Source organism: Cupressus sempervirens, chromosome 3 (assembly GCF_028749045.1).
Source record: "Cupressus sempervirens isolate cs-2001-9-10 chromosome 3, ASM2874904v1, whole genome shotgun sequence".
NCBI classification, from domain to species: Eukaryota; Viridiplantae; Streptophyta; class Pinopsida; order Cupressales; family Cupressaceae; genus Cupressus; species Cupressus sempervirens.
The window spans coordinates 992,003,797-992,019,326 of record NC_143120.1 but is presented as its reverse complement, the minus strand read 5'-3'; the positions used below and the strand labels follow the sequence as shown (position 1 = coordinate 992,019,326).

General features: G+C 34.0%; 1 pseudogene; it reads right to left on the bottom strand.

Moving 5' to 3' along the window:
• Window positions 1–15,530, bottom strand: part of LOC149570086 (agamous-like MADS-box protein AGL66) — a 56,534-nt pseudogene that overhangs the window by 14,738 nt on the left and 26,266 nt on the right.

Genomic DNA, 15,530 nt, shown 5'->3' with positions numbered 1-15,530 from the left:
TCCACACATCTAATGCCATGCTTCCAACCTTCACAAATGCTCCCTTGGCTAACCTGTCAAGCCCTATCTTGCTTGACTTTTCTTTTTGCCTTTTGCCTTTTTGTCTTGTCTCTACAACTACCTTTGTGGCTTCTTATATAGTAGAAAGTCGCACAAAACCACCAAGTAGTATTACATAAACTATGTGTTGTCTAACCCATTGATCCCACATTTAATATTGGACATTTAATTCTTTTCCTCAATGTTAAATAATTACATCATCAAGTATATCCCATAGAAATCTTTACATGTTGCGTGCCCATCTAGGTAGTCCTAGGTGCAGCTTTACATAATAAAATATAACAATACTATGCAATGTGTGCAACACCCATTATCTCAACAACCCCTCCCTTTCCTTTTTAATGGTTTGTGAAGAAGACTTTGCATCCTCCAAAATACATTTCAGAGATATATGAAGTTGAAAATCAATTGCTTTGATTTTTTGCAGGAAGAGAAAATCAACACCATTATGGTTTCTCAAAAACCTCTTCATAACATACTTTCGGCTAGGAGACTCAAGTCCTTTGACATTCCACGATATGAATTTGGCAGTAATTGAGAAACCTATAATTTTCAATATCCATAGGAGCTTGGAAGATTGTGGAACATTTAAGGAGTTTCTTTCTTGGGATCTTAGTTGGCTTGATGTTGCCTCCCCCTGATGTTCTTGCTTTCAAAGAGGTTGACTAAGAGAGAGAAGCAAGAAAATTAGTGGGAGGCAACATTAGAGGAATCATAGATTGGTTCATGAACTTGTGGCTTAAAATTTTCTTAATTTTCTCTAGAATGTTTTTTTGGGTGTTTTGGGTTTTGTGTTGAGCTTAGGCATATGTTGGATGAATCCTGAATTAGCCTCATTAGGACCAAGTAGGGAATCAATTTGGGAGACATCCCTCTTTGGAGGAGGGGCCTCTATATGTTTGTTGAATTTAGCTTACAATTCATCAAGAGAAGCACAAATTTCTTTTGAATTGACACAAGGAATAACATAATGAAAAAGTTGAGGGGTACAAGGATAGTCAATGATAGGGTTCTCCTGCTAAGATGTCTCAATGGATTTATGTGGTTGATTAGGGTTGTGACTAAGTAGGCTACGATTCTTCCTTTTCACTAGAGGTAATTCTGAAATTTATTTTTGTATTCTTTCTCTCTTATATTTTAGTTAATTATTTGAAGAATTTTGGCTAGACATCATCTGGTATTAGAGCTCAAAAGGTCTAGGCAAAGGAGATCTTTTTGGTTTTTTGTGGTTATGAGTTTATCTTCAAAATTGACCCTATTTCATCTATGAACAGTAACAATTATGCCAATAGTTGGAGAGATTGCAGCTATTCACTATCAAATTGCAATCTTCCTTTGCATTTGAGAGGGTCATCTCCCTCATATGATGGGTGTATTTTAATTTGGTGTACTTTTCACTTGAAAGTATAAAGGGATAGAACATGAATCTAAATAAGATGAACAACAAAAACTCAAAGAATATACATACAAACACCAAATGAGATTCCTAAAATACAACAATTTGTAAAGGGGTTTTGAGCATAAAATGCAACAATGAAAAAGAGTGGATAGTAGTAGACCCTAACATATGAAAAGATAAACTATTCTAGTGCATTCACATCAAGATACCAAGAGATGAACATTTTTCTTTGCATGGATTGTACATAATCCATACAAATGCATAAAGGAGCTACTAATTTAACATATGATAAATTAGGAAGCATAAATTAGAGAGACATTTGTACACATGAACAAATGCATTCTTTATTATTTTCGAGAAAGTATCAACCCAAAAACCTTTACATAATATGAAATCATTATTTATTGAAAGTTTCTCTAAATATTTCTGCAAAGTTCTTCCTTTGCAAAAGCTCTTCCCCCCTTTTCATTACCAAATCCTTGTCTTTTATAAGATTTTCTTGATAACCAACTTGTAACCACTTATCATACCTACTTAGGAGAACTACTCAGAGTAAGTACCTAGGAAAACTACTCAAGCAATCACTTTGACTAACTAGCTAGGAGTTATTTGAGACATCTTCATGGAATAACTACCTAAGTGCCTACTTGGGATAACTCGGAATAACCTCCATTTTGAAAATAAGTTAGGATTTACCTAAATTTTACAATGATTAAGACCTAAAGTTGACTTTAATTACAATAAGTGACATAAGTCACTTTTACAAGGAGGGAATTTGAAATTTGTTACATTGGAAGAAAAAAAAAGTGACCATTCCAATTTAAAAGTAACCATTAAATCTTCTTGTGATCATCAAGAACTTTATCTTCAAGGAAATCCATTTTAATCCTATGAGGCCTTACCTCAACCCATCATAGCTCAGTTGACACAATTATTTTTGATACATTTTGGCTCAAGATTTTGAGACATTGTTCAACTGGCTAGACATTGATCTATATTATAGATGTCATATGATGATTACTTCAACATATTTTACTTATGATGCTTGATGATATTTTATATACATGCATGCATTATGATGATTTATTTTGGTAATTTAAATTGAATTGATGAAGATGTCGTAGTGTTTTGATTATGCACATCTATTATATCTAATCAATCTGTAGAAAATGGTAAAGTTATTGAAATGAAATTTAGCAATGTTTTCAGTTAAATTTGATTATGCAAGTTTTCTATGTGTGTGTGTGTGTGTGTGTGTGTGTGTGTGTGTGTGTGTGTGTGTGTGTGTGTGTGTGTGTGTGTGTGTGTGTGTGTGTGTGTGTGTGTGTGTGTGTGTGTGTGTGTGTGTGTGTGTGCATGCATGTGTGTGTGTGTGTGTGTGTTTGTCTGTTTGTGTGTGTGTGTGTGTGTGTGTGTGTGTGTGTGTGATTTTCTCAAACTACTAATATTCAAATTGAGTGTGTAGGGAATTAATAGGGAATAAACCATGGTATTGATCAGAGAACCAAAAACTAAACCTATGTACAAATTGTGAAACCAAGGTTGCACCCATTGAAGAGATTTAAACCTCATTGTTACATAATTTAATTTTTAATCATAATTTGAATGTATGTATTAGGTTAATTCATTATGTAATTAGTCACATTTCAATTGTAAGGTGTAATAAAAAATTTTTCTGTCAATTGAAACATGCCATGTATATGCATGAATGATATGTCAATCAGGGTTTGGCAATGATACCCTTACACTAAAATTAAACTTAATTAGGAGCTTAAGTTAATCACATTTGTTTAGAGGTATCATGTGAAGTCCCACAAAAGAAGAATTTGAATTAGAAAATTTAATTCACTTTTAGAAGCCAAAAAGTGATCATAGGAGCTTAATTTAGTGGGATTTAAGTACCACTAGAAGGCCCAAGCAACTTTAGGGACCCTCCAAAAGACGCATTTTCCGAAAGTTGCAAAAATGGAGAATTCTTATGTCCTTACCCTTATCCACATACTTTCCCAAATTTGCATTAATGGTAGGAGACACTTATGATGCCCAATAACTTAGGGTCAAATCAAGAAGTGATTTCTAGTAGGTGGGTGGGATTTGGAGGCCTTTTTAGAGGGCCTTGAATAACTTAGTGGTTGTTCACCAACTCTCTAGATTTAGAGACACTAGGGTTTGAATATTGGATAAAAAAGGATAGGGCTCTTCTCAAATTTCCATTCCATCACATTTTGAGTGAGGTTGGTGGTTCTTGCCAAGGATGCTCTTCATTTTTATAATTGAATAGCATGTTGAAGATCAAGTGTTCATGTATTTCTTGTATTTTACATGTATTGTTATTTTTTGCTTGTAAGGGTTTGGAAATGACAATTTCAATCTTGTTTTTCTTGCATTTTATTTGAGGGATTGTTCATGGTTGTGAAGGCATTACTCACCCTTGGGAGGGAAGAAGTGGCCTTGGGGTGAAAGGGTTAGTTGTGACCTCCATGAAAGTACAGGTTCTCTTCTCACGGATAAGAGGAAAAATAAGCAATGTGTATGAGCCTTTTCTTGTCAATGGCTTGATGTCATTTGGGGCTGATAAGGAGAATGTCTACGAAAGAAATCTGATTGCTATGAGCCTTGTGAAGCCATGACAATTGTGTGTATTGGCATTGAAATATCCTTCACGATTACTCCACCTTCACCCTTGTCATGGGTTCTTAGGTGAAACCCATTGTGAATCCTTGGTTTTAAAGCTCTTGTGATGTTCTTGAAGTTGTGGTTTGATTGTGGTTGTGACCCATTTGGCATTGGTTATCCTATCTTAGTGGGTGGTGTCTTTGAAGCCTAGGTTGGGAGGTGAGCTCTCCATGGTATGTTCAAATCTTATTTGCAGGTTTTGTGGGTCCATGTTGGGTAGCTTGGGAGGCTTTGAACTTCCTATTGGAACCTTGTGAAGAAAGGAGTTCATGATAGTTGTGATCAAGTGTTGTTGTTGAAGAGTTCTCCATTTCTTACCTTTGTTCCTTTAATGTCTTGTATGAGTTGAGTGATGAGATTTCCACTCCAGATGTAATTTCTTGCATGGTATGAATCTTAAAGTTTAAATAAAAGATGCCATTGTTGATATCATTGGTTGAAAATATTGTGTGAATCCATCTCCTTATATTTTGTAGTAGTAGTGAAAGAACAAAAGAATATTTCATTATGTAGCTTTCATGATCATGTATTGCAGAATTAAGTTCTTGCAATTTCATTGAGTTATATAGTTCATGAAAGGAATCTAAGAACAAATAGAATGCATAAGAGAAAGAAAATCGGGACATCAAATCCTGAATTTGATAGTACAGGCTTGGCTTGGAGTTGCACGTCTTGCAAATCTGAGAATAGAGTGTTTCTCCTTGTTTGCAAGAGTTGAAGGTCCCAAGTCTTTTCCTTCAACTTTACAGCTACTTTCAACATGGGTTCATTGAACACTATCTGATTATTTTAGGAAGAGTTGAAATGCTACCAGATAAATGCAATGTGTGGGATAGTATTGTATTATTCCACAGACACCCATTGAAATAAAAATATATAGAAAATGAAAGTGACAATATAATGATGAAGTGTAGGCAAATTCTAGCGTTACAAACCTTAGTAGAAGAAGTATTAGAAAAAATAATATGGAATTACTTCCTTCACATATGTTAGGTAGAGTGCTTTGTTTTAGACATCAGAATTAACATTTGCACTATCTCAGTTTTAAGAAACCCTAATTGCAATGGAACAGTAAATTTAAAATGAACATTTTGGATTCTCTGGGTGTAAACAAATTAGCCCTACTCTGAAATTAATGGAAGAAAAATAATAGCATAAAAAACTTTAAAGAATAATATTAAAAATAGACCACCAAACTGCATCATTAATGGATATACATATGAATTTAGTTTGTTTTGGTGAATCTGCATGTCAAGAAGAATAGGAAACTCAGAGGCTTCAAATGTTGTTTAAAAAATTGGTATTTTTTCAAACAATTTTTTTTTTCATCTGTTGCAAGGAATCAAAAATCAGAAAAAGTTGCTTTGCTAAATTATAAGAAATAAGTATAAACTATTGTAACTTTGTGTAATAGAATTTAATATTGCGATTTCATTGATAGTTTGAAATATCAAAATGTAAAAATTAGCACATGAACTAATAATTGAAACAAAAAATTGCAATGAAAAAGATATGTTTGAAACTAATTACAGTTGTTTGAAATATTTTTAAGATCCTTTCTGGAAAATTAAATCTAATATAGTTTTCAAAAGTGTCAAAAAAAACATTATAATCATGCATATCAATACATTACATCATTGATGAAGGTGTCATCAAGTCCACCATATGTTGATTGCCATTGGGATGAGAATATCATTGTAGAGCCATATTCACTGCCCACCATATCATGCTCAACATGCTCATCACTATTGTTGTCTTCAACAGGGAGATTATAATAACTCAAATGTGATATATTGGATTCACTTGCATGATTTCCAAGTTGCATACTTCCACTGCCTTGTTGAAGGGATGGATAAATTGTTGTAGCCATGCATTCGCCCCCACTGTCCCTTCATTTCAAGAAGCCAAACACTTATTCAATGTCAAAATATTTGTAAACATTTATCACTGCCATGAATAAAACAAGTTTTAAAGACATACCTAATGCTAAAGATGCCATCAGTATTGGCAAGATCTACAAATTTTTGGTCTCTCTGTGATATCTGGCTTAACATTTGACTCTCACTTGAATTATTTTGTGGCTACAGATATCAATATAATTAAAATTAAAATTTATAGTTAACAAAATAGATTATCATCGATTAATGTATCTATTTCTAATGCACATTAGTATGAAACATTTTAAAAGTTTAGCTAGTCTATTCCATTGATTAGATATGAAAAAAGAAAATTTTTGGGCATTGCTCAAATGAAACATATCTATATATTTTGATTGGCCATGTACATTTTGAGAAAAAAATGGAGAGAAAAGTTTTGGCATTCAATAAGTTATCTCTATATGAAAATTTATCTTCACTAATATATGGAAAATATTATTTAAAAAAAACAAAATTTTGATTTCTCACAAATGGAACATACCTGCATATTTGATTGACCATGGATGTTAGCTTGGCCATACGAGACTATGCCAGATTGTTCAAGATAATTCTGTAATATATTTCAAAATTGTTTTGAAAAAAATTATAATTTTCTTAGAATTTTAAAATGTTATAATTATCAAAACTAATTGTTATACTGGTTTTTTAATATTAAAATTTGTAAGATATGTTTAGAAAAAGACATTTAATGAAATAGAAGTGGAGTTCTTTACCCTTTTAAGTTGAACTTTAATTAAGGATTCTTCCAGAACTCTCTCATAATACTCTGCATCCTATACTGAAGTTATCATATTAGGATCTGCTTTCAAACACCTGCAAATTTAAAACAAAAAAATGAAATATTATATGAAACTTCAATATATTTATATAATTTTTTCATATTTATGTTCTTTACAAAATCAAAAATAGTTCTTTAAGATCCCACAAATACTGCTTGGGCATTTTATTTATACAGAAAGTAACAGTATGATTTTCAATTTTTATTTTTGTAATTTTAGTGAAGGGGAGGGTTACAGAGCGAAGGAGTTCATAGAAAGGGAGGGATAATTTGATTAGAAATTGAATAAAAGTATAGGTAGCATTGATATGAACAGTGAAATCAATGAAAAACATTAATGGATATTTTTCATATCAGTAATTGCACATGTTTAGATATTTTTAAGATCAATGTACTAAATTACAATGTAGTATAATTTAATGGAAAAAATATTACTTCATATTAAGTAAGAGACTCTACCTTAGTGTTGATTCTGCATTTAGTAGTTGCAATTTCCATGTATTAATTTCTCTTTGAATCTCCTATAAATTTATCATAATAATTATACATCAAAATTGGATCATAACTTAAAAAAATAGAAATCATTGTTCTTTATCATGGTGAAATCAAGCATACCTCAACATTTGGAATGTTTCCTGAGCTGTTGATGATAATGCATAGTCATGGATAGAATGTAGAAACACTCATTAGTAAGATATTACTTAGTAAAAAGGGTTTTACTACATGTACAAAAATAATAGATAAATTTTAAAAAGACGTTGATAAATGATTGGCATGATCATTGTCGCTCTTCAATTTCTTCAATATTTCATTTAAAAGCTGCTAAGACATATCATAAAATAACATTTATTTATGTCTAATTCTAAGATTTGGTTTCTACATTAATAAATTATTCACAAAAATAAATTACAGCAGAAAGAAGAAAAATTAAACTAAAAATTGTAGATTGAGACTTACTTCTTGATTTTGAAGCCTGTATATTTGTCGTATTTCAAAGAATTTATTACTGTAGGAACAGTAACCGGTTTTCTTTCCAGTGGCTATAGGAACAACAATTCTACACTTAGCTTACAAAATTGAACAACTCCTAATGACTAAAGTAAACTCCACCTTCTGTGTGTTCCCCCATAGAACAATGAAGGAAAGATAAGCTCAGATAGAAGTGTAAGAACTCAGCAAAACCATATATTCATTCAAATATGCAGTGGTACATAAAAAAATAGATAACCAACAATTCTATTATCCTTCTATTATTTTCCTCTTCTCACCTTTTCAAATACAGACAAGGTCTTATTTAAAAAGAAGGAATGACAAACTCCTAAATTTATGACTTCCTCTTTAAGGATAGTCTGTTACAACATGCAAACATAAAAGCATTAACTATTCCTTGAATTCTCACAAATATAGAGCACAAAGGATGCTAGATTTGTTCCTCTGACTTAAACCATCCTCTAGGAATCTAGGTATTTGTAATATCTCTATGCATGCTTAACTGACCGCTTCAATGCTTACTTTCTCACTCAACCGCTTTGTTAGGTCTTGCTTGTCATCCATGAAAATAGGTCCCTTTTGATTTTTTCTGCCAAGTCCATTAACACCAATGCTTCCTCAATGCAAGTCTTTCATTTTCATCTAGTGAATTCTTGCTCGGCTTGAATTCTTGCGGTCATCAATGATACACACAAAACTTCCAATGACATCTATTCTTAATAATTTATAAGAAAAGCATTAACCATTCAAGTAACGGTTCCACAATCTTTTCAGCTATAGGAAGACCTACCCATGTTAGACATACATGAAGAAAGATTTAACATAATGAACCCCCTTTTAAAATATAATATCAACTATCATTTTCATGCCATAAGTTCATACTTTATACATCGAAAGGTTCAAAATACTAGGCTTAAAAGATGATAAGTTTTAACAAGATATAGAAAAATGTTCATAGAAAGGGGCTAAAAATCATCTATTATTTGGTGCCATCATTTTCCCCCAAACCACCCCAATGTTGGTCCCTTCAAAATTCACAAGTTCCTAATTTGCATCCGTAACCTGAGATCATTGGGAATCTTCTCCCCTGACTCGTGAGCCTTGTAGTTGAAGTATCCATGGTCCTATTTCAATCTTTCCCATTTCTATTCCTCATGATTTAGATTATAATCAAAAAATGATTCATATTTTCCAAGCATGGGATGTAGTAGTATAGGTGGTTGAAAGCAAAGAGGGACCCAATAGCTGTTCTGATTCTTGGCCAATGTCACATACCTAGGCATCCCATAGGTGGCCAATTCCAAGTTCTAAGGTGAGTTTAACTCCCTTGTCTTCAGATCCTCTGATAATCAAATCCACCTTTTGTAAGAGGCTCGTATGGCTTTAGGAGCAATTGCAGAACAATGCCACTCCTAGTCTAGGAATGCCTGTTCTTGCATGGGATGAATTTTAGCAGCACCACTAGGTTTATTGTTAACGAAGAGCCAATCAAAGAATACTCTATAAGAATTTTGCACCTCGGGATGAATGTATAATGATTCTAACATTTCCTTTTCCCTGTATGGGGCAGCCTTACTTTGTCGACTGATTTCATTTTGCATCCAAGACATAATGGCTCTAAACTGCACATCTCCTACATACAACAGTGAATTCCAAATTTTGTTATCTGGCACTACAATATTATGGATGTATAATTCGCAAAGAAGATTTTTGAGGGCCTTTGGAACTAATTTAAATGCTGCATAAAACTCTTGGGGTGTGTTGAAGGAAGGATTCAACCCCCGAATAACCCAAGACAATTGAAAATTGACCATTTTCTCTTTTAAAGACAATGTATAAAAAAGAGATGGTGACCTGCAACTCAAAAGTTCTGGAATGAGTTTTGTTACTTTAGTAACATGTTGCTATAGGACCTTAATTTCACTATCTTTGTTTTCAATTTTGCATGCCTGTTCTTTAATGGTTTTGAGCAATTGTTTCCTTTCTAGATCCCAATTTACTTTTTCCCACAGAAATTATTGATAAACATTAAGGCTAGTTGATAGTGGAGTAAGAATATTGGGTGGCATATGATGTCAGATAATAGAATGATTATCATCAAAGTGGCTAGTAGAAGGATTAACACTCGGTCTAGTGATACTGTTGTCATCCTTAAGTGGTTGATGAGCAACAGGATTGTTAACTTCTTCTTGTGGCTCAACGACTACAGGAGAAGACACAATAACTGTATTAACTTGGAATGTTTCAACAATTTTCTGAACTATTTCTTGAGTAGTCGATGGGTATTCCTCTGAAGGTAAACTATCATTTTCTTCCACTTTTTCCTCAAACCCAAACACTATTCTTTCTAAGGAATCTATATCACTGTCAGTATTGATAGGACTAACTGGTCTTTGGAGAATTTCCTCAAGATCATTGTTATGTTCAAGAGTAGCTATGGTATGCTTTGGTGATTGTGCAAGTGTAAGTACTGGGGTTTGAACATTAATAGGTGATGTAGGAGATTCAACAGGTGGCACAGAAGGTTTAGTCTTCAAATTTACCCTAAAAATTTTGGTGACTCTTCATGGAGTAGAAATTGGTTTCTTACCCTTAACAACTTTCCCTTTTTTAGAATTAAGTGCAATTTCATGTGATGGCGGAGATGCGTCCTCTAAACTTTCCTCTACAATAGTTGCACAGGCTTTCCTCTTTTTGGAGGTAGAGGCATCCATAGGACAAACTTTCCTTTTCACAACTTTTGGTGGGGATGCAGAAGCCAAAGCTTCTAGAGTTTTTTTATACATTAATTTCCTAATTCCTACAGTAGTCTTCTCCTGTGTCCCCATTCCTTGCCCTCTAGGCCCACTACTTTGAGGTCCCACCGGTTTTAATTTAATGAAATCCTCCCATGTTCCTAAGTGCCACCTAGTCAATTCCCTTTCAACTATGGCCCTAATTAAACAATGGTGGGACACTGACTAGACTTTCCCTTGCTAAACATCAGAAGCTTGTCTTTTAATAATATTATAGAGAAATCTTGGAAGATTCACAGGGTGATCACAATGTCATAACAATGGTTACAATGGCATTTGAAAATGAAACAATAGTTTTTAAAACACACTTATCTTCAGCAGTACATGATGGTATTAACATAATGGGGGTGTTAATAAGAATTTATGCACTGATGAAATCATAAAATAATGATTGCACTTGCTTAATTACTTCACACATAAAAAGGAAGTACAAAGTGATGCCAACTCATCCTTGAGATGATCTTACCCCTTACATTCTTTGTGCCAACATAAGATTTGCTTAGATTTTCATTTATGATTTTAGGTCACTTGATTTTCGTTTCTGATTTTTATTTATTCACAGGGTGATCACCATGTCGTAACCCACTTAAAATTTTAAAATGCATAGCATGCAGATAAGAGTATCTTCCTTCACAAGTAAAATATCTTATAATAAATTCAACAGGCCAGATAAATTGTAGAGGAAGAGATAAATGCAAAGTACCTTGCTTTTTATTTTCCTCCAACCAAGGATCTCCATGCATTGAGAATTGCTCTTTTTCTGCCCACACATCCATGTCTTCTGTCCATTTCTCCCCATTTGTGGGTAACCCAATGACTTCTACAACCACTTCTTCTGTGAATTCTATATGAATTCCTTTCACAGTAGCATGCCCATCCCTTAATGTGTTGTGAAACTAAAGCACAATTTCTTGGTCGAATTGCTTCAAACTGAGACAATACACCAACCACTCTCGTTGTTGAAATAAATTTCATGTTGTGGGATCCACCAACAAAACTCTATGATCTGGTAGTTCATGTCGTTGAGGCTCTCCACCCATTTTTAAAAAAATTGAAAGGGATTGAAAATGACTAAAAAGTGGGGCAGAGATTGCTATAAGGTTCCAACAATGGTTACAATGGCATTTGAAAATGAAACAATAGTTTTTAAAACACACTTTTCTTTAGTACTACATGATGGCATTAACATAATGGGGGTGTTAATAAGAAGTTATGAATTGATGAAATCATAAAATAATGACTGAACTCTCTTAATTACTTCACACATACAAAGGAAGTACAAAGTGATGCCAACTCATCCCTAAGATGATCTTACCCCTTACATTCTTTGTGCCAACATAAGATTTGCTCAGATTTTCATTTATGATTTTAGGTCACTTGATTTTTGTTTATGATTTTTATTTATCACTTTGATTCCCCCCCCCTCCCAACCTATCATGGATTGGGTCCCACTAGCCCTTAAATATTGCAAGTTTCAAAAATCAAAATAATTATGCCTTTCTAAATAAATAATAAAATGAATGAATGGAGAGAAGTTAAGTGTCACCAACCTGGAGTGTGATAGGAAGCATGCTTGGAAGAATATTGTACCATAGAATGATGATGGAATGGAGTGATAATGGGAAGACAAGAAGATGAGATGGAATGAAATGGAAAAGAAATGAATTCCACATCAATGCGACTTTTTTATTATGAATACCTTGAAATAAATTCAAGGGGCTGCAGGCATCCGAGTGTAAGACTCAAACGTAGAGGCTGAAGGAAGAAATTTTTTTGCTTTTTGGAACTATTGAAGAAATTCCTCCTTGGTGGCTGGTTTATGATATAGCTTCAGAAAATGTCCATTAACCAAGAGTTTGAATTTGATTGGATCAATTTTAGATAGTTTAACTACACCATTATTAAAAATCGCAACAATTTCATATGGTCTAAGCCATCTGGCCTAAATTTTTTCTTAATGGCGCTAATAGCATGAATCATACAGGAGCACCCAATCACCAACTAAGAATTCTCTGTCTTTAATAAATTTATCATGCCATTTTTTCCTCTATCTTTGTATCAATTCTGTGTTATGAAGAGCTAACTCGCACCATTCATCTAACTCATTAAGATGCAATATGAGGTCCTGTTGTGCTATAGGAAGAGTGATATCAAGTTCTAAGGTTGTCCATAGAGTCTTGTGTTCAAACTCGATGGGCATAATAGCTTTTTTTCCATAGAGGAGCTGGAAAGGGGTAAACCAAGTAGTGGATTTCCATGCTATTCGATATGCCCATAAAGCTTTAGGAAGTTGAGCTGCCCAATCCTTCTTATGTAAGGACACTATTTTAGTGAGTATATTTTCCAACTCCCTATTTCTCACTTCAACTTTTCCATTGGCTTGTGGATGGGATGGGGAAGATTTACCATGTTAGATTTGGTACTCCTCCATAAGTGCAGCTACTAGATTGGATGAAAAATGAGGCCCTTGATCTGACTACAATTCTCTTGGAGAACCATATCTAGTAAAGATACACTCATACAGGAATTGTACAACATTGTTATCACGAGGGTGCTTCATAGGCTTTGCTTCTACCCATTTAGTAACATAATTAGTCCATACCAAGTTGTAACTCTTTCCTTCTAATGGTGGTTCAATAGGACCAACAAAGTCTCATACAAACTCAACATCTTTTCAGAGCAACTTGTATAGAGGGCCTACAATTTGATTGAAGTCTTTAATAAAGCGTCAATAATACCCTACATGCCATAGAAAACTCCTGACTTCCTTTAGTTTGGTTGATATAGATAATGTATGGATAACTTCTATCTTTTTTGGATCCACTTCAATCCCTTTGGGAGAAATAAAGTGCCCCAACAACACTCCTTCTTGCATCATTATGAAACACTTTTCACTATTTAAGACAAGTTATAGTCTTTACATCTTTGTAGGACTTGATCCAAATTTTCTTTGGCTTCCTCAAAGGTCTGCCCATATGTAGTGAATTAATCCATCTATACCTCTAAATAGTTTGTAGATATATAAGAGAAAATACTAATAACAACTCTTTGGAAGGTTGCAGGTGCATTGAATAAACCAAATGGTAGGATAGAATAAGAAAATGTTCCCCACAGGCATGTGAATGTAGTCTTGTCCTGATCCTTAGGTGCTATCTGAATCTAGTTATAGCCACTAAACCCATCTAGGAATGAAAAATATTTCTTACGTACAAAATTGTCAAGAACTTGGTCGACAAATGGCAATGGTAAATGATCCTTTTTGGTGGCCAAGTTGAGTTCTCTATAATCTATGAAAACTTGCCATTTTCCTCCTTTCTTTGGTACAATAACCAATGATGAAACCAATTGAGTATCTAAAATAGGATATATGAAACTAGCATTAAGTAGTTTTTGCAACTCATTTTTGACAATATCCTGCAATTTTGGGTTTAATCTACATTGAGGTTGCCTTACGGGTTCACAAGAAGGACTTATATAGATTCTATGAGTATAGAGTGTGGGGTCCAAACCTTTCATATTTGTATATTCCCATGCAAAAGCATCTTGATGTTTCTGTAACAATTGTAGGACATCTTGATGTTGTTCTTGAGATATGGATTTACTTAAATTAAGTTCTTTCCTTTGGGTAATTGTCATCCTGACTACTTTTTCAACCATTGAGATGTGAGCAATTGGTGATGAATCTACTTCATGTGGAAGGAGTAAATGTAGTGATTGTGTAGACTCAGAATAATGAGAGTAAAATGGCAAAGGCAAGATTCTTTCTAAAACACACTCATGATTAGAATATGTCTCAGGTTATGTTCTATACTCATTCAGGATGATAGAGGAAATGACTCTCTTGAGATCATCATCAGTTTTTTAATAGAATCCAAGTCCATTTTAGGATCTATAGGGTTAAGTTTTTAGTATTTAGTATTCATACCATCTAAAATGGTCATCTTTCCTAATCGACATGCAATATAGGCATCTGTTGTTGTTAACCATGGTCATCTTAGGATGATAGGATCTCCCCCAACAATCATTTTTGGAGAAAGAACTACAAAATCAATAGGCTAATCTGATGAATGTAATGTAACAATGACATTTGCCAACATACCATTGGGAACAATAGTAGAACTGTTTGCTAATTTGTTACAGTTTGTTTGAGACCAATAATGTTTAGCTTGCACATCAGTTCCTTGGTCATTACATTAATGGATGCTCCTAAATCTATCAGGACATTCTTCACTTGTATTCCTTGAATAGCAAGGGTTACTATTGGACTTCCAAGATCTTCATACTTGGGTATCCTTGGGTTATCAAGCATAAGATTAGAAAGCTGGCCAAGGACATGGATGGTCTTTGGATCTTTCTTTTTCCTTCCTAGATTTTTAACACAGGCTTCCTTGATAGCTTTTGAATATATGGGAACTTCTTTTATTGCATCAAGCAAGGGGATTTTCACCATCATTTTCTTTAGTTGATCAAGAAAATCTGATGCAACTTGATTCTCATTTGGCAATACTTGTTCTGCCAACCTAGTATAGGAGAGATAGTGTTGTTAGGTTCTTGGATCAACTCAACATTTGCATCATCTACTTCTATTATAATGGTCTGCTAAGGTGACACAAGCATTGTTCCAAATCATAGATGAATATCATTCAAGGTGATGGAATAACTTTGTTGCTAGGCTAACGGTTTTACATTATTCAGGTTAGGTGTAGGTTGTGCAGGAATTTGCAATTGTTTAGGAGGGGCTGTATTGGCTGTAGGTGGCATTAAAGCTTATTGTTGGGGAGGCTATGGTAGGGTTGGCTGACGCTATTGGTGCTAGTTCTGAGAACCCAGAGGAGGTTGGTTCCAACCTTGCTAAGGTTTTTTCCACCCTTGGTTAGGCTACTGCCACCCTTGGT